The sequence below is a fragment of the Pleurodeles waltl genome, chromosome 1_2 (assembly GCF_031143425.1).
Source record: "Pleurodeles waltl isolate 20211129_DDA chromosome 1_2, aPleWal1.hap1.20221129, whole genome shotgun sequence".
NCBI classification, from domain to species: Eukaryota; Metazoa; Chordata; class Amphibia; order Caudata; family Salamandridae; genus Pleurodeles; species Pleurodeles waltl.
Genome location: NC_090437.1, coordinates 1,185,833,187 through 1,185,854,509, shown reverse-complemented (window position 1 = coordinate 1,185,854,509; position 21,323 = coordinate 1,185,833,187).

The window sequence follows — 21,323 nt, the reverse complement described above, 5'->3', positions numbered from 1 at the left end:
TGGGGAGGCGGCATTCGACCAGAAGTCCTCCATCAATCTGGCGATATAGGGCCAAAAAACAAGTTCTCTGTCTTGTGAAGAATACATTTCAATTGATTGGTGGACATTCAGTGAAACACATGAGAGGCATTTTTTATGACCTTCCCAGCAAACTCCTCTCCTTTTCCTCAGGTAAAGAAAAGCTGGATATCAACAGCATGTGAGATTACCTTAGACCCTAAGTTCATGGCTAACAAAGCTAAGGACGTAAGATAAGCATTGAATAGAGTAGGATTAAGAGTTGAGGCCTAAGGCACACCAACTGACAGCTTGTGAACTTTGAGGAAAAAGGGGGCATCCAAATTTCTTGACTTCTCTTATCCAAAAAGGAAGTAGGCCACTTCAGGGCTGATCCACCAATCCCAGTAGGCTGCAGTCGGGCTATAAGTCCAGAGTGGGGGACAGTATCGAAGGCTGCCAATCAGTCCAGCATATTTAAGACAGCCTTACTCCCTTTGTCGTAGGATACCTTTAATGTACTTGATTACGTGCTGAAGTCAGGTCTTAACCCAAATGACTCAGGAGAAAAAGGTTATTAATTTCAAAATGTTGTGGGAGTTGAGGATTTACAAATTTTTCTAGGACTGTCCAGAAAGCAGGGAGAAGATTAATGGTTCTGTAATTAGCTAGAACTTTGGGCAGTAAGTTTTTTAAGGTGGAGCACAATTATGGCTCATGTCTATTGCACTGGAACCGTTCCAGATGACAATGAGGTGTTGAAGACTTTGTTTACTATAGGATTGATGGCCTGTGCCGCTTTGGCAAGTATACTGAGAGGATTTGGATCAGATGGAGTCCCTGATTTTAGGCTTTTGATGCCTGCCAATGATTTCTCCAAGGTTATAGCGAGGAAGTTAGAAAACGTTGACATCCCAGAAGCATTCTTACTACAGGTTGCTATCTAGGGGCACTTGTCAACTAACTGTGAGTTGAGGTGCAAGCTTGTTTGAAAAGTTGTGCTTATATTCTGGAAGTAAGTGGCCAGCTGGTCACAAAATTCAACTGAGGGCTGACGGATTCTGATGGCGGGCTCTGGGCTCATAAATGTTTTAATGATGCTAAAGATTTCCTTGGATTTAGTGCCTGACTCTACTATATTTGTCTCTACATCGACTCTTATTGCTGAGTTGACCTCCAAGTGGTAATTTTTTAGCGCTATCCTATTAGTGTTTTTGTCATCAGAGTTATAAAAGGGCTGATCTATTGGATTTGCTAATGCTTTTTGAGAGAATGGGCAGGATTGCAGGCACAGAAGAAAGGACATGCACTTCCATGGAGTAATGAGTATTAAAAAAAGAGCCCTATGAAATAAGAAGTGTGAGGATATAACTCATCCAATCATAACTCTGTGATATTGATATGCTCCTGGCAAGAACAAACACGAGAATATCAAGAAAAGTAATTCAATCAATAGCAAATACGTGAGGCATTTAGCAAAACTATTGAATCAAGTGCAATGGGCTGATCTAAAGCTTACTCTATGTATATAATATGTATTGGATTGGAAACAATGTGTCTGTCTGCCCACCAGACAACTAAATGTGTCTGCAGCTGAAACATAAAAATTCCAGAGCAATTGGATGTGTCAATGTCTCTTTTATGTGGTTAACAAAATTAGCGCTCATCACAGGGTTTCCTTGGGCTAGAGAAGGTTTTATTTGTAGCTCCAATAATAATATGCATGAGGGATTTAATGAGGGTAAGGTAATATTCAATTTCTTTAGAAACATGCAATCTACACTGCACAAAAGCACAAAAGCTCAGAAAATCTGTTCTTCCTATGTATTGTTTAGCTCCAGGGGACCGTTCCAAACAGTGGAATTCCCTTATATTATATCTTGCCTCTGGGGATAGGGGCTATGAAAGGGACTTGGGCCAACCTGGGTTTGGTTGCATGAAAACAGGTGATCTCATACTCAGCTCTGACTGCTATATAGACAGAATTATTTGTGACTGGATGTTGGTTGCCCAAGGCAATGGATCTGATATGAATCATACATGATTAATCAGGCAACCAGTGTATCTGCACTTCTTTTTATGATTGAGCAATCATAGATGCACCGTATTTCATTCAGTTCCTGTAGGAAGGTCACAGTGTTTAAGAACATGTTTTACAGCAGAGATAAATGTGCTTTCCACTAATAATCAGTATCTGCCTTTATTAAAAGAGAGAACATTCCTCGATAAGGGCAAGCAGTCTCCTAATCATGTGTGGATGAGGTTCATTAACTCAACAGCACCCTACTGCTGTCACCTTACTTCTCGTTTCACAGACAGCTGCAGGAGCCCAAAGGATTCCATGATGGGCAAAAACTCAAACAAGCCTCTATGTAGTGGTAACCATTTTTTTAAGTGAAGCCTCTCATGCTCCATTGGACCTGCTCTGGATGCAGAGCTTACAATGTAAAAGTGTGTCTAGACAGCCTCATATATAGCTCTCTCTAGTCTTACTGGATCAGACTGACTCAATCTCTTAATCTGTATTATTGCCTTCTATCTTCTGTTACCGCTAGCTCCAGCCACCAATCCTGCAGGACTGATAATACCTCATACACATCACTTAAATTTCAGGACACACCTTTAAAATTGTGGACCATAATGCCATTGTCCCTATATCACCTCTGCTTTGAGGACAACACACTTTTAAAAGAGTGTTCAATGTAAAGTGTCAGATGCAACATCTACAGGCCTCAAACTCCAACCATATCTATGAGCCATTCAAGATCTGCTAGCTAACAAAAGGTATGTGAGCACAATCGAACAAGGGTCTCATGCCCTGGCCTTAAATGTACTGGCTTTACCTTTTTCCGCAGTACATTGCTATTGTCCCACATACCAATCCTCAAATGATCTAGCTCCTTGAACTTAAATAAACTGGGCCACTGAAGCTGACATTTTGAGTCCAGAAAATGTCTACACTGGTCTGTTAGCTACAGAGTCTTCCATCATCCTTATCTTGCCTACAATGGTTATATAGAGGGCCATCGATGAAATGAAGAAAGCCTCTCTCTGATTTCCAGTTATCATTGTAAATGTTCCTAAATCTCTAGTTCATTGACTGTAAACCTGTAGCCTGATATCAAATGCTGAGACTACTAGTAGAACACTGCACCCGATCCCATCCTCGGCCTCCAACCTCACCACAGTGCCATTTTACTCCATCCCAAAAACTTAGAACATTGCCTCAATACCTGCTGGACATCCTTCAGATGCCAACTCAAGCCTGAGATCCTGCACAACATTGCAGAGCTACAGCACCAACGTTCAAAGGTCTCTGGTGCTCTGCAGTGAGGCTCAGCTTCAGAAACAGCTTCATTGTCAGGAGCCCATGCTCAACAGTATCTTGAAACAAACATTTAAATACCTTGCATGAATCAAGCTAAACAACACAAAAGCAAGCTAAGTGATGGTGTAGTTTCCCTTTTAACATATAAACTTCCTCCATATCCATTTTACAGTAAAATCCTCCTGTAGGTCTAGACAGCTTTAGAAATGTGGATCTGTTTGGTTTGAAAAACAATGTTATTGCAATTATTTTCTTTTTATACTTGACGTAGGTCTCCTTAATTGCACCTCACCAGAACAGTGCAGTCATGTTTCTACATCAATGTATTTTATTAATATGTTCCCTCTATAATTTCTCTTTCCCTTTCATGCCTCCTCTTTTTGTTCCCTCCCAGTACTTTAACAAGGCTTAAGGGCAGCCTATGTGCTGCACATGCAATTCCCCCTGCGCTTCGTCCCCTTCTCTCTTCTGTATCCGCAAAATACTCTAAAATACTCTAAAGATGTTCAAAGCTAACAGAGGCACCATGCAAGGAACGAACATGCAATAATAGATCTGCCCTACCACCTTGTTTTCATAAAGTACTTCATAACACCCTTTTCCCACTTCCAGGGCTTTAAGTGGAGAAGGTCCTGCTGGATATCATTGCTAACTTTGAAGCAGGTCTCTACTGGACTCTACTTTCATATCATCAATCTTATAGACAAAAACACTGATCGATCAATAGTAACAGTAAAACCATTTTAATAATTCATAATTCATTCTCTGTTTGCATTTTATGTATTACTTCATCTTAGATTCTTAAGCGTTTTTTAGAGAAGCTGTGTTTTTTTGCCTGCAAGACATAACACATGTTCTGAATCACCTTTACACATCTGGATGGGTTTAAATTGTGGGTGGGTGTTCATAAAGTGGCACAATTAAGAGCTTTGAAGTTGAGGCTTAAGACAGTGATGGTTTTTCACGATGCCTGTCAGTGGCTCATAGCAATGTTGAGATCATATACTTGTCCAATCATTGGGGTGTCTGCACACAGCACAAAACAATGGTCATATTTGTGTCAATCATAGTATCTATTTTATATTAAAGTGCATGAAGAAGTTCTACAAATTTGTTGAAATATTGACACAACTAAAGGGAAAAAATTCAGTATCCACAAGTGAAGAGAGAGAATGTGTGTATATGTGAGAGGGGGCATAGTGAAAGGAAGGTAATGGAAATACATGCAGAAGTACAGAGTGAAAAGACATCGGGGTACATATGCAGATGGAGGCTTTCAGAAAGATGTTGTGAGGAATATGCCATAGCTTTGTAACAGAAAGAGAATGTGAAAGACTGGGTCAAAGCCAAAAAATACGTCTGACCACGATGGAGTGTGGGTTTTATACAAAAAGGGAATTGGGCCTGATTGGCTTAGAGAACAAAATTTTCAAGCAAAGTGTTCGGAGCCGGTAAAGTTCAGCAGGCGAAGGATGTAGGTGGTGTCTGAGCAGGAGGCATTGCTGTCGGGGAGCCACTTGATGAAATTGCAAAGATTTCTATATTCAGATTAGTCACTTTTTTGGAAGTTCAAAGTTTGCAGCGGGATGAAACTGGAGGCTGTAGCCGACAAGAGCTTCAAGAGGGTGGATACTCCTTTGCCGAAGAACTGCTGAACAGGTTTTGCTGCTGCAGAGAATCTAATGGCAGAAGTGACTGCAAAGTCAGGCTGATTGGTGATGCAGATTGTGCAGCTACACAAAGAGGTTGGTCCCAATTATCTCTTGGTTCTCAGAACAGTTTGTAGTCCAAAATGTTTATTGTATTTTGGCTATCTGGGCAACTTTAGCAAAACCACCAGGGGTCAAGAATTGGAAGGGCACCACTTGCGGGGCTAGGACTTTCTCCAGGTCCGGGTTTAAGATGGTTGGAGCCTGTTCTGTCTCTGAGGCTGCATTTCATACACAAAAAAATAAAGTTTTCTCTTCATTTTTTCAGAGTAGGCAGTAGTCCATGGGACCACTATCTGTTCTGAAAAAATATGTTTGCTTCCATTCACAAAGGGGAAGGGGTCATAATCAAATGGCTCCCAAGTAACACTAGAAAAAGAGTAACTCATTCCCTAGTCATCAACAAGTTGAACTACAAAAACATCCTCTACACTGGGATTACTAAGGAATATTATAATCATCCAGAACTCAGCAGCCAAATTCACCTGCAACCTCATACACGGTACACACATCAGGGAGGTCCAGTGGTTCCCAACACACAAATGTGCTCATTTCAAACTTCTCACACACATATTTAAGGCACTACACAACTTAGGCTCTAATCTACCTCATCAGAGCCTCCTCCTCTCTTCTTGAATCCCGCAAGAAGCTGAGACCTGGCTTTTCAAGTAAACAACCTATCCTAGGGTCACACACATGATCAGTGTCAGGACACACTTGTGAGTGATAGTGTGCTTTACAAATACATATAACATTAAACAGAACATAGCATAACATAACATAAGATAGCACAACATAATATAATATAACCTAACATGTATCTAAAGTATTATAGAAACGTAAAAAACATTTCCTTCCAGCCTTACCACTGAAAAACAATTAACTTTTTTAGGTGAATGTGAACAATGTGCACATGCTTTGTGCAGTCTCTCAGAGAAAAAGGAGCTAATGGGCAAATTGAGCTCAACCATCACACCATGCTGTATGCTAAGGTGGGTTGAAGTGGTATATGAAAGACAGTTTGACAAATGGATGAAGAACACAAATGAAAGGCCCTTCATTGTATGTATATTATGTATGACTGGATTTGGAAAACAATAGTCTGGTGAAACAGGTAAAGCTGTCCCAAAAGTCAGACCCAAATGAGAACACCAAGCAAAACAAGCAGGATGAGGAGGGCAGAGAAAGCAATGTTCAAGCAGCAATAAGGTGGAGAATCATCAGCAACCCAAGTGAGCAAGCCGGGAGAGGGTGAGGAAACAACAGCAACTGCCAAAGAAATGAGTAGGGGCAAAATGAAGAAGTAACCAACACATGGAGCAGAGAGAAAGAAAATGTATGTGCTTACGTAAATGCTTATATAAAAAAGGAGTTCCCTGAATACAAGCAAGGTCAGCAGTGGAAGGATACAAGATAGCCAATCAGAAAACTGTGAGACTAAAAAGCTGCTGGGTAGCGTATAGACAAATATATCAGGAAGAAAGCCATCAAATCAAGAAAAGACAACTGAGATAGGCAACAAAGCCATCCAACCATAAACAAGGGGCTGGCCTTAATCCCACTCTAAGCATACAATAGGTTTGGTAAACAGACAGCTAAAGCTGTCTGCTGCCAAGTCCAAGTACTAGAAATTTGATACAAATGGTGCAACACATTGGCAAATACTTTTAAAAGGATAATTAGTCATGTTCAACTGTCATAATCAGCTGGTACACTGTGACTAATGAGGTGAACTTTGCCTTTATAGTATTATTATGTGTTAAAATGACACATTAGAAAACAATACCACCACAAAATGGTGCATTATGCTACACTATTTGTCTTTTTACCACAGAATGTAGTTGTCATGACCACACAAACTTGCCAAGTCAAATCAAAGAAGTGCATGAGAAAAGCAAAGAGATATCCTCAGTGGAGACAGCAAAGCCCAAACTGGAAGAAGGTTTGCAGAGTAATCTTGCGCTTATTTCAAAGGAAGAATCAAGAAGAGAAGATCCAAGATGGCTGCTGTGAGTCCTGAAGGTTAGTTACAGTTCTAGTCTTGCAATCGGTTGGTTGCTAGGTTACGAGCTCTCCAGCTGGAAGCCTTGCACTTCAACTGAGGTCTGACAGGAATCAGCTGTGTGGAGAGAGAGCGCGCTTCAGAACAGAAACTCCTGTGAGGTAAAATTACATTTGAAGATTATATTACAGAAAACGGATAAATATTGTCAAGGTTTATTCGAAGAGTTTGATAGTAGACCGTTCCCGTGGAAGTCGGCAAGGCTACAGAGTTAATGTATGAATTAACCTTATGTTTACAAGGTTCTTGTTTAAGATATTAAAGTCAAAGAAAAAACTAACTTTAAAAGAGCAAGTATCTACAAATGTCAAGGTTATAAACAAAGGCCAAGTTTAAAGGAGAAACGAACTGTTAACAAATAAGCATTTACAAATTCAATGGCAATAAACCAAAATAGAGTTTAAAAGAGAAACAAACTTAAATAAACAAGCATTTACAACTACAAGTTATCAACAGATGTTGAAGTAAGAAAGGAGAAACTAACTGTAATAAACAAGCATTTACAAATACAAGTTATCAACAAATGTCGAAGTAAGAAAGGAGAAACGAACTTTAATAAAACAGGCATTTACAAATACAAGTATTGACAGAAGTCACAATAAGACAGGAGAAATTAAATAACATCAGCTGATTTGAAGAACGCATTATCACCAACTATATATATGTATATAGCAACATAAAACCAATCTCTAACAAAGGTTGAGAAGTTCTTCCAGAATCAGTAATAAGCATTTTTTTAAGAAGAGCTATCATTTATAGAGAGAAGCAAGGCTACAGAGAACTCAGGGTGAGTGAAGAAATAATAGAATTAAAAAGAATTAAGTGTTGAGAGTAGAAAGTGAAAAACTGATGTTGTATGTCCCTAGTAATTGCGACTGTGACTCTTGCAGGTGCTGTGGCCAATCTTAGATGTGAAGAGGCAGACTGAGTACTGGCGTTCATCATCTCTGTGGCAGTCTCTCTACCATCCCATTCCCTTTTCCCCCTCCGGGGTACTCAGCACGAAGGATTAATATTCGTTGTGAGTAGCTCGGGTCGGGACTGAGGAGTTAACTTCTGCTTCTGAGGAAATCGAATTGAAGTATCCTGACAGACTGAAGTCCCATCACCCTAATTTTAGGGAAAAAACAGATTTCCTCCTGAGCAGAATGGCAGAAGGAATTGATATAAAAGCATTAGCCACCGTTTTGGAAGGGTTACAGAAACAATTAAATAACACCATAGAAGAAACAGTCCAAATAAAACAGCGAATAAATGAGTTAGGGAACACCGCTAAATCAAATGAATCTGTGTTTTCACAAATCCCTAGCCCTTCACAGTCTGCAGGTATATCCACTCAAGTAATTCATGCGGTTTCTCCTATTATTCCTTTGGCTCAACCTAGCGCTTCGATGGGGATCCAAATAAGGCGCAGATTTTTCTGACCTAATGCTCATTGCATTTTTTATGTTGACCAGTCATTTTTTCCGAAGACCAGTCCAAAGTGGCATTTATATTGTCTTATCTGACAGGAGATGTGGCCGCATGGTCCATGCCAATAATTTCTAGAAATTATCCTGTTTTATATAATTTCCAAAATTTCAAGGAAGAGTTCTTAAGAATATTTGATCGGCGAACTGCAGCTCAAGCCACTGACAATGAACTACTGGAAATCAGGCAAGGTAATAAAGATCTAGTAGCCTATCTGGCTCATTTCAATAAACTCATTGTAGAGACTGCCTGGCCGGAGTCAAAAAGAGCCGCCATATTTTATCGTGGACTGAGAGATGAATTGAAAGATGCCTTAGCACAAGTTCCAAATAGACCCACCGAAATTTCGGAGTTAATTGATCTTGTGTTACAGATTGACCACCGGCTAACTGAACGAAGAGCAGAAAAGAGAAGAGAGTATCGACCATGTCCCCTGAGAATTGATTGTGTAAGAAATTATCATACGAGAGCCGGAGAAGGGATAACGATAGAAGAACCAATGCAAATTGGTTCCATCCGAGGTCCTTTATCTAAGGAAGAAAAAGAGAAAAGAAGAGTGAATCAACTATGTTTATATTGCGGTGCATCTGGGCATTTTGTTAAAAACTGTCCCAAGAAACCCAAAGCTCTTCAGTCGGGAAAAGGCCAGCTTCATCAGTAGAGGGAGTTGCCCTGATGAAAGAAGAACCCAAGACAACTCCTTTAGATCAATGAGTGGCGAATACCTTACAAACCGCAGCGCCACATTTGGTACAAACAGTATCAGTTAAGACCCTTGAGAAGGAAATTCAAGGGCTCTCAGTTATGATAGACTCTGGAGCTACGGGCAACTTCTGTGATATCAAATACGCTCATAAAATGGGTATTCGATTTATCAAGAAATCTACTTTGGAAGTAGTAAGAGCTGTGGATGGAACCAATCTTTCTTCAGGACCCATTTCCCATGAGACCGAACCAATTCAGATGCAAGGTTTTGGTGGACATCAGGAGCAGATAATCTTTAATTTGATAGATGCTCCACAATTTCAACTAATTTTGGGTCTGCCCTGGCTTACAGAACATAATCCACAAATTGATTGGAGCAAAAGAACGATCAAGATGAATTCCTCTTACTGCAAAGAGAATTGCTTTCATGATGGAGTGGAAGTGTCCACCAAGTCCCAAGCGGCCTGTTTATCATCACACTCTTCAATGATCTGTGCACTAAAGACAGCAGAAATCCCAAAAGAATATCAGGATTTAGTCGCCGTTTTTGATGAAAAGGAGGCTGAGAAATTGCCACCACATCGACCCTACGACTGCAAAATTGAACTGGAGCCAGGTGCGATATTGCCATGTAGCAGAATATACGCATTGACCGAAGCAGAGAATCAGCATTTAAAGGAGTATTTGGATCAATATCTTGCTAATGGTTTTATTCGTCCTTCTGAATCTCCAGTGTCATCCCCACTATTTTTCATACCGAAGAAGGATGGGAGTCTTCGAACTTGCATTGATTATCGAGCCCTCAATCAGGTTACCATCAAGAATCGATACCCACTGCCTTTAGTGTCAGTCTTATTAGATCAAGTAAAGAATGCTAGAATCTACACCAAATTGGACCTGCGAGGAGCATATCATTTGATTCGAGTGGCTTCAGGGGATGAATGGAAAACCACTTTTCGGACTCTATACGGATTATTTGAATATCAAGTGATGCCTTATGGGTTATGCAATGCTCCCGCTGCCTTCCAGCATTTCGTTAATGATATATTACGAGAATTCCTCGACCGGATTGCCGTGGTTTATATAGATGACATTTTAATCTTTTCCGACAATCTACAGGAGCACATTTCCCATGTTCGATCCATCCTCACAAGGTTGCAAGAAAACCATCTCTATGTAAAATTGGAGAAGTGTGCATTTCATGTGGAACGAGTTGAGTTTTTAGGATTCATTTTGTCACCAGAAGGAGTTAGTATGGATCCTGCCAAGATAAAGACAGTGCAACATTGGCCTTCTCCTTGCAATGTCAAAGAGATCCAGAGTTTCTTGGGGTTCGCTAATTTTTATCGAAGATTCATATCCAATTTTTCTCAAACAGTTACACCCATTACTCGATTGTTGAAGAAAGGAGTGAAGTTTGAGTGGACAAAAGAAGCTGAAAATGCTTTTAATTTTTTGAAGAATTCCTTCGTCTCAGCTCCAATCTTGCTCCACCCCAATCCAGATGAGACATATTATGTGGAGGCAGATGCTTCAGATGTTGCCATAGGAGGTATCCTTTCCCAGCGTCATAAAGATGCAGGTCAATTACATCCAGTGGCCTATTTCTCTCGAAAATTAACACCACCAGAGATAAATTATTCAATTGCGGATAAGGAGCTATTGGCAGTCAAAGAAACTTTTCGTGAGTGGAGGCATTACATTTTGGGAGCTAAGCATAAAGTGACCGTTTACACGGACCACCGAAATTTACAGTTTTTAAAATCAGCTCGAACTCTAACAGCTAGACAACTGCGTTGGCCCCTATATTTTGCAGACTTTGATTTTGTTATCACTTTCAGACCAGGAAAAGTAAATGGGAAGGCAGATGCTCTATCTCGAATTGATACCGGTGCAGTTAAAGAGCCTCCAGAAAAAAAATTGATTATTCTACAAGAGAAGTTCATATCTGCCATATTGTATGAAAATGTAACCAAAGAAATTCAAGAAAACTTAACATTCGAAGGAATGCTGAAGTGGTCCAAAGAAGGCCAAGGAAGAGAAATCAAAAAAGGTTTGCCATACTTTAAAGGTGCACTGTATGTTCCGACTGTGGAGCTGCAAGAAAAAATTCTTCAGGCTTATCATGACGATCAATTGGCTGGACAAAAAGGAATTCAAAAGACTCAAAATCTAATACAACGAGAATTTTGGTGGCCAAAAATGAAAACTCGGATAAGACAATATGTGTCAACTTGTGACAAATGTCAAAGAGGGAAATCAAATAGAACAGCTTCACAAGGTCTGTTAAGACCTTTGCCCACTGCACCCCATGCCTGGCATACTGTTACTATGGATCTTATAGTGGACCTCCCTAGTAGCCAAGGTTTTAACACTATCCTAGTTTTTGTAGACACTTTCACTAAAATGGCGCATTTCATTCCTTTGAAAGAAATCCCTCGAGCCCCACAGGTTGCACAGTTGTTTACACAACACATAGTACGCGCCCATGGTATCCCAAAAATTCTAGTTTCAGACAGGGGGTCCCAATTTGTTTCTCGCTTTTGGAAGGCCTTTAGTAAAAGATTAGGAATTGATTCTCGTTACTCTACCAGTTACCATCCTGAAACCGATGGGCAAACAGAGAGAGTGAATAAAGAGTTAGAACAGTATTTAAGACTCAATTTATTTGATAAAGAGAAGGAATGGCCCAAGTTGATGTGGGCAGCTGAATTCGCTTACAATAATGCTGTTCATTCCACCACTGGGTTCACCCCCTTTTATCTGAACCATGGTAGACATCCTAATGTAATGTTGGGTAAAGAAGATGATTCAGTGCCTGCAGTAGAAGAGATGGTGAGGGATTTGCAGACCACGTTAGTTAGGGCTAGAAAAAACATCATTCAAGCAAAAGACTCATATAAGACTCAGGCTGATAGAAAAAGAAGAGAGAGCCCCATTTATTCGAAAGGAGACAAAGTTTGGTTATCCACTCGTCATTTACGTCTCAAAGGAAATCGCAAATTTCAGCCACGATTTATAGGCCCATTCAAAGTTGACAAGATGATCAATCCAGTGGCAGTTAAATTGCAGTTGCCAGCTCATCTAAAGATACATCCTGTTTTCCATGTCTCCTTGTTAAAGAACAGTCCTCCAAATTTACGTCAAAACTCCCCTCCAATTCCTATCCAGATTAGCTCTGCAGAAGAGTATGAGGTCAATCAAATCTTAGATTCCAAAATCCGTAATGGCCAGCTTTATTATCTAATTGATTGGAAAGGTTATGGTCCAGAGGAACGATCCTGGGAGCCGCACGAGTATGTACATGCTTCAAGATTAGTGAGAAACTTTCATAGAACATACCCAAGCAAACCTAAATTGGAGAACTGTTCCTTGAGGGGGAGTACTGTCATGACCACACAAACTTGCCAAGTCAAATCAAAGAAGTGCATGAGAAAAGCAAAGAGATATCCTCAGTGGAGACAGCAAAGCCCAAACTGGAAGAAGGTTTGCAGAGTAATCTTGCGCTTATTTCAAAGGAAGAATCAAGAAGAGAAGATCCAAGATGGCCGCTGTGAGTCCTGAAGGTTAGTTACAGTTCTAGTCTTGCAATCGGTTGGTTGCTAGGTTACGAGCTCTCCAGATGGAAGCCTTGCACTTCAACTGAGGTCTGACAGGAATCAGCTATGTGGAGAGAGAGAGCGCTTCAGAACAGAAACTCCTGTGAGGTAAAATTACATTTGAAGATTATATTACAGAAAACTGATAAATATTGTCAATGTTTATTCGAAGAGTTTGATAGTAGACCATTCCCGTGGAAGTCGGCAAGGCTACAGAGTTAATGTATCAATTAACCTTATGTTTACAAGGTTCTTGTTTAAGATATTAAAGTCAAAGAAAAAACGAACTTTAAAAGAGCAAGTATCTACAAATGTCAAGGTTATAAACAAAGGCCAAGTTTAAAAGAGAAACAAACTTAAATAAACAAGCATTTACAACTACAAGTTATCAACAGATGTCGAAGTAAGGAAGGAGAAACTAACTGTAATAAACAAGCATTTACAAATACAAGTTATCAACAAATGTCGAAGTAAGAAAGGAGAAACGAACTTTAATAAAACAGGCATTTACAAATACAAGTATTGACAGAAGTCACAATAAGACAGGAGAAATTAAATAACATCAGCTGATTTGAAGAACGCATTATCACCAACTATATATATGTATATAGCAACATAAAACCAATCTCTAACAAAGGTTGAGAAGTTCTTCCAGAATCAGTAATAAGCATTTTTTTAAGAAGAGTTATCATTTATAGAGAGAAGCAAGCCTACAGAGAACTCAGGGTGAGTGAAGAAATAATAGAATTAAAGAGAATTAAGTGTTGAGAGTAGAAAGTGAAAAACTGATGTTGTATGTCCCTAGTAATTGCGACTGTGACTCTTGCAGGTGCTGTATCCAATCTTAGATGTGAAGAGGCAGACTGAGTACTGGCATTCATCATCTCTGTGGCAGTCTCTCTACCATCCCATTCCCCTTTCCCCCTCCGGGGTACTCAGCACAAAGGATTAATATTCGTTGTGAGTAGCTCGGGTCGGGACTGAGGAGTTATCTTCTGCTTCTGAGGAAATCGAATTGAAGTATCCTGACAGAAGTCAATCCAGCTGCCTAATGTACAATTCCTTGGCCAAGAAATTGACATATTCAATTATGAATGGAACAGCAAATCAGCATTGTATACCACTGAAAGCATCAATGCAAACGGCATAAAGACAAAGCTGTTGCAGTAGTGTATCATGTGTAAATTAAATGTGTTGATTTATAGGTCAACCAAGGAATGACCACTTTTTGATATCAGTCATCCTAAGCATCTCTAGGGCTGTCAACCACATCATCTTTGTGAATGTTCTTTGATAATATTGAAACTCTACTGACACATCAATATACCAACAGTTGGCCACAAGCAGGTCACAGTAGCATCTTTTGTAATAGATCTTGTTCGGCATTCAATAGCAAATCAAAAGATGATGGAGTGAGGACACATTTATCAAGATATACCTTGGTTTCCCTAAAAATGAAAACATCAAGCCAACTTGAGAGTTAGCCTCTGGCAACAAAACAATAAGGGGTGTTGGGGTGAGGAAGAAATATATTTCTTTTAAGCAGACTCTCAAACATGTGTTTCTATCTGGCATGCTTCATTGCCGAACTAAAGTATACAAAAAGTGATGGATGGAACGCATGATTTACTCTCAGCCACTGGTAATTACTTGGAGCTGCATCCCAGTCCATCCTTCTTTTGCACAACGTGCCACCTCAGTTTGGACCCAAATATATGCAAATCAGTCTTGACCCTGCTCCAGTGGGAATAGTCCAGCCCGAACTGTGAAAAAGAACACAAGCAATCCAGGACCTGTTTCCCTTGCTATGGGCTCATCAGCCAGGTATAACTGGTTTCCAGTAACACTGTGTGCATAGGACCCAAGTCTTTTATTCTAATGGATAATACAGACACTAGTGAGACACATAAATGTATTTTTCCACATAGACTCCAATTTTTCCTATTAATATTGAAGAACAGAGAATTTACACTAGTATTTATCGACAAGATTCAGCCCTTGACCTTCTTTACCGCCACCTTCAAGGCAGCACTGAACCAGTAATCGCAGGCTCAATCAGACATTGATGTGAAATGGCTAAACAAGAGGGTAGCCATCACCAGATTAGAGAAGAACTATATGACTGTGTGATGGCCTTTTACTGACCAGGATGGCTGTTCAACATCATCACACACACTGTGGATTTACAGGACAAAAGAATGCATCCCAGCTTGCACACTCAGACATTATGGAGTTGCGGGAGTCCAAATAGGTTGCTTGACGACCTGGATCCTTGACGACGTGGGTAGAGTACATGTCCACTATGATTGTGACAGGATATTTGACAATCTGAAAAACACCTCCCATACTTCTGATGTATGGAAACTGGAAACTATTTACTTTCCAGTGTGTGACGGACCAGCCTGCCAATAATCTCTCATGGTGCCAATTAACAATTTATGTCTTATTAAAGGGATTTTGTCAGTAGATTGTGAAATCAGTTGTATATTTCATATGTTAGGGTCACTTGATTGGCATTGAGGATAAATTATTGCCAAAATAGCAACCAAGTTACGTAAGGGCTATTTGCTCCTGTATGTACTTTGTTAAGCCTATAGAATGGCAAGTTTGTTTTCTTTTCTGAGTTGTTTTGACTTTTTGTTAGTGAGGAGTTAGTGTAGGGTTAGTGTTTCTGTTTCAGGATAGTGGTCATGCACATCTGAAAATCACGGAACAACAACTTTAAGAGACTGTGGATATGATTGAGCCACAAATTTCACAATGCCTAATGTGGTGTTATACTGCTATCACAACCTCAATATTTCTTTTTAATATATTCTGCTGACGTGCTGTTGAATGCCTAGTGATTAGCTGATATATTGAGATACACTGTTGTTTTTCACTTAATTTTTCATGGCTATCTACTGTCCTCATGAACAGGCAATTACTCACCTTATAATTAGTGGATGATTATAAATAGTTGTTGGGTGCAGGGCTTTTTACCAGCATCAATGAAGAGAAATAGAATAGCCACTTTCTATACTGATCTTCCTGATTGAAGGAGTTGTGCGGTGCAGGAGTACTGCTTGGGTATGTGCGGGTGGTTACCCCTAGAATGTAACTTCTAAGGTAGCAAAGTGGCCCATAGGGTTCCGTAGTAGTCATAAGTGAGGTTTTCCCTTCTCTCTACTTGCCCTCTGAATTTACCAATCTCTTTTCCCATCCCTGCAGCACTCATTTTAAAGCCAAGTACATGTGTCTAGGACTGAATTTGTATTCACCTAAACAAAGGAGGAATTGACTGGAGGGAGACAACAGTTAAGCAATATTGGTGCCTAAGGATTGGGTATGACTATCCACAGCCACCGATATGGCTGCCTGTCCATCTCTTGCTTCCTGTGTCCTGTTCTTCTCGAGTGGTAAGAGTCCAGCAACTGCGTAAATTCTTTTGCCTAGGAGGATATGCTCTCTGAATATCATATGGAGGAATATTGATGTGCCAAATTATTGTAGCCTACTTATGAAGCACCAAAAAATCTTGAAGGTAAGCATAGATACGCATATCTTGATGATTTATATGTATCCTTAAGGGACTTAGATGTGAATTTAATAACGGGAATTTGTATTGACTTACCATTTTGATAATTTGATAATTGATACATTGGTCCTTGATGATTAGTGTTAGGCCTGGCAGTCTCTGCAGGGTCACTCGAACCTTTTTTCCTGTTTCACTCCACTTTTTTGCTGAAATTGTTTTTGTTAATAATATTTCAATAAGGGAAATCCAAAGATCACTAGGGACCTGTGGTAATACCTATAACAAAAAATGCACTGGTCCCTACTAACAATACTTTAGATATAAAAAAACAAACGATGAATAACATTGTATTCAGAGGAGACTATGAAAAACAATTTCAAGACGCATAGCAGTACAGTGAATATTAGTGCAAAATAAATGTGCTTGGTTCATTTTTTATAGGTGATATACTCAAGTGATACATTTATAGCAACCTCCAAGTCCGTCTCCCATTTGACCCTTAGTGCTGTCAGGGAGAAGGAAATATCTCTCTGCAACCTTCTGTACAGACATGTTACTGCCTTGTAAGTTCCTGAGGAGGTAACCACATATTGTGATGGTTCTGCTGTGCCCTCCGGCAGTGGTGCCGAATAGCCATCATCACTGCCCAGTGCAAGAGAAAATGACCCAGAGGCAGGTCATGTTTCAGTCGGAATTCTTCGAACAAGAGAAGCTCACTGTCTTCCAAAAGAGCTCCTACTATTGTTTCACCTGCCACTACCCAGTCCTTTAGGCTATACCAGCTGCCTCCATAAGAAAGCTTTAACAGGAATTTCATTGGGAGATCAGGGAAGTATGGAACCCCGATTTGTGTTTTCTGCAGGCTTCTAGCCCAACAGAAAGGTGGAACCTGGAATTCAGACTGTCATGTGTACTAGTGCTCACGAGCCTTAACAGTGCTTTGGCTAGTCCATGCCAGTCTGGAGCATAGGGGGGTATCTCCCTTCCTGTTGTAAGTCTACCCCCATCCACTGGGTTAATACCTGGAGCTGTGCCGCCAACTAGTATGATTCAAAATCGGGCACAGCTAGGCCTCCTTCCAGCGCCGGCTACTGAAGGGTGGTCAAGGCCACCCACCTACAGCCTGACCCCCAAAGGAAACTTGTGATAATCTTATCAATGTCTCTGAAGTACCCCTTAGGGATCAATATCGGGTGTGTTACAAAAAATAACTGCAGCTGAGGGACGGCAACAATCTTTAGGAGCACCGCTCTCCAAGCCACCGATAACGGAAAGGTTCCCCAAAAGTCTGCACTGGTCCGCAGATTGTGAATAGCCTTATTTATATTTCCTTCCAGCACATCTGTGGGAGTATTATAAACTTGCACTCTGAGGTAGGGCAGGCAGCTGGGCTTCCACTGCAGAGCGCCCAACATCTCTGGTGGAACCCTAGAAGCCTACATCGGAAAAGGCAGGACTTCTGCCAGTTGACATAAAGGCCCAATAGGGCACCAAATCACTCCAAGAGCTCCTGGATGCCTGCCAGATTCAGTCCTGCATCCTGTAGGAAAAGCAGGAGATCATCTGCATATAGCAAGGTATGGTGGGTCTGGGCTCCTATACTAATGCCCTGATAAGCAGTTCCAAGTCTATCATAGCAGGACAATGTCTCCATATCCAGGGCAAATAACAGGGGTGGTATGGGCTACCCAGCCTGGTGTCCCGTTCAACCCCATAGGTATCCGATATGATACTACCTGTTCTCACTGTAGCCGACGGGTCAGTATATAGTAACCTGGTCCAGCCTTTAAAAGGTCATCCCATTCCCATGTGACCCATAATCTCACACAATTATGCCTACTCTAGGCTATCAAACGCCTATCCACAGAGAAGACTACTGCTTCTGCAGAACTGTTACAGAGAAAACTTGCTTTGGACTGGCTATCTACTTATTCCGCAGAGTTGATCATGACTTAACTGACATATTACCATACTGTATTGTATTACTGGTGTTCCCTAAGAAGGAAAGAGATGTATTAACACAAACGCTTTAATAAAGTTTGTTTACAAAAAAAAAAAGTGTATCAACAAACACATCAACAGCACAGCCCTTCACAGCAAGTTCTTAACAATCAAACAGAGTCTATGTTTTTGAGGTCAATGGCATTTCAATGTCAATAAAAATGGCGGGATCATCATCACAACTCAGGTGAATACAACATGCCCAAGAGAGAGATGAAACAATAATAAAGGGTTATCAGAGTGAGGCTCAAAAAAGAATTTGAGCCAGTACTAGGTATAGAAGATACTTCTAAGGTCGTACTTATGAAAGGTAAAGCAGTTCCTAAAAGAATGGGTCCCTGGTAACAAGCCTCAGAAACAGGATGGCTGGAATGGCCTAAATAAAAACAAATGGAAAGAGGAGCTGCTTAAAACTCTTGACATGGGTTATACTGGTGAAGAAGAGAGGATGCATTTGTATGGGAAGCACGGACCTGAAATAGAAATATGCTGGATACCCATAGTGGGCTACAGTCAATCCACAGTGGGCAACACGCATGTGATCGGAGTCTTAAGGTTTCAGTGCCAGATTCTTTCACTGGGCTTGAATCATCCCAAACATGGAGATGAACTGGTGGCACTGACTGGCACCATGGAGTCCTTTCAGGACAACGAGTTCTCAAAGAGGAGTGTGAGAGGGTAGAATGCTGGTTAATGTAGGCAATATAAAGAGAAGAAGGACTACAAACTGAAACTGAAGACAATGAAGACAGACTAGGTCTAGGGACAGAAAAGGGAGAAGTAGTGGGCACTATTTTGGAATGGTTTGAAACACATTGACAAACCTCAAAATAAAAAATATTGTATAATCAAAAATGTGAGTTGGTGCAATAAAATCATATGTACATTGTGAAAAGAACCAAAAGGGAAAAGACAACAAGATTTGAGAGTCCTTCTAGTTTGTGGACAAATAAATTCAGAAATTGTAAAGCACAGCAAATCACCTGTGAGAGTCTCAACTCTAGGTGCCGAATAGTAGGCACAGGGAGAGTAAGTGATTTGCCCAGAATCACAGGATGTAAGCCAACAAAGAGACTTGAACCTGGTTCCCCCTGCTCCAAAGTCAGCAACTCAGGCCGTAATGCCACATCACTTTTCCATTGCTAACCAGTATTAGAGTGCTTGTGCTCACTCCCCCTAAGCATTTCCAATTGTCATTTTTAATTCACTTATAAGTGCCTTATAGAATGGTATACCACATACCTAGGGCCTGTAAATGGAATGCTTGCTATGGACCGGCAGCAATTATTGTGCCACAGACTTTAGTAGCACCTTAAAACATGACCCAGGCTTGAAACTGTAGCCGCAAAGTTTTAAACTGCTGTGTCCACTTGGCATTAAAAACACTTTTAGAAAGTTGGCATTTACCTGCCCTTAGCCATTTGTGCCTACAACCTGTCTTGTATCACATGACTCGGTGTAGCTGACAGACTTTGTGAATTCCTCCCAGCCACACAATAGAAGGATTAGTTCTTTCAAGTAACTATAACTCAGGCCATAAGGTAACTATAACTCGCACCCTTGCCATGCACAGTTTTCTTAAGAATAATTTTATTGCAAATGTTGCAGTGATAATATCAAAGATCCCATACAAGATCTCATCAATGATATAATATGTAGAGTAATTATCTGTGCATGGCGAAGGCATGAGTTATAGTTACCTTAGGGTGTGAGTTATAGTTACTTGAAAGAACTCTAACAATAAGTGCTCAATTTCTATGGTTTTGCATGAGTAAATTCAAAACGCCTCTGTAACCTTTGTTTTTTTCAGTGAATTCTATGTTTTTATTGTAAAGTAATTTTAATTACTATACGTTATTCCAACCCCGCCACACATGGCCTGCAACCAGACCTTGCAGCCAAGCCCTTATAACCACCTCACCCCGCTCCACGCACACCCTTTAGCTATGCGTAGCGCAGGTTGGTCACAGGTCCTGTTTCTGTCATTGGATCTGTGAGTGGGTGCATGAGTGCCTGAGTGGGTCTGAAAGTGGGTGCGTATGTCTATGAGTGGGTCTGAGTGGGTGCATGATTGTCTAAGTGGCTGTGTGGGAGCATGTGTCTCTGAGTGCATGTATGAGTGAATGAATGAGTCTGTGTTTTTTCTTTCAAATTTTTCTATATTCGAGAATATTTTGCGGATAATTTGTGAATAATTTGCAAAAATTTGTGAATTTTCATGAATATTGTGCATGGTGTTGCCAAATTATTTCAAACCCATATTTTGTGTTATAGTTGTATAATGGGCATGTCCCGTTCAAACTATGCGCAGAGTGTACAGAAAAATTCCTTCTCCTCAGAGACATTAATTTTTTGTGATAAAGTACTTCTATTGCATGATTACCTATGCAAAAACCTCAAGAACATGGAGTACGAAATATTAGGAACAAGACACACGTATCTATCTATCTATTTATCTATCTAACTAGCTATCTATCAATAGATATAGATGTATGGAATATATATATATATATACACACACACACACACACACACACACACACACATATATATATATACATATATATACATGTGTATATATGTATATATATATATACATATACATATATGTATATATTTGTATATATACACACATATATCAATACATATATATGGGCATGTCCCATTCAAAATATGCGCAGAGTGTACAGAAAAATTCCTTCTACTCAGAAACATTCATTTTGCATGATAAAGTACTTCTATTGCATGATTACCAATCAAAAACCTCAAGAACATGGAGTAAGAAATAATAGGAACAAGGCACACCTATCTATCTATCTATCTATCTATCTATCTATCTATCTATCTATCTATCTATCTATCTATCTATCTGTCTATCTGTACATAGATATAGATGAATGGATTTTATATATAGATATATTAATATATATATATA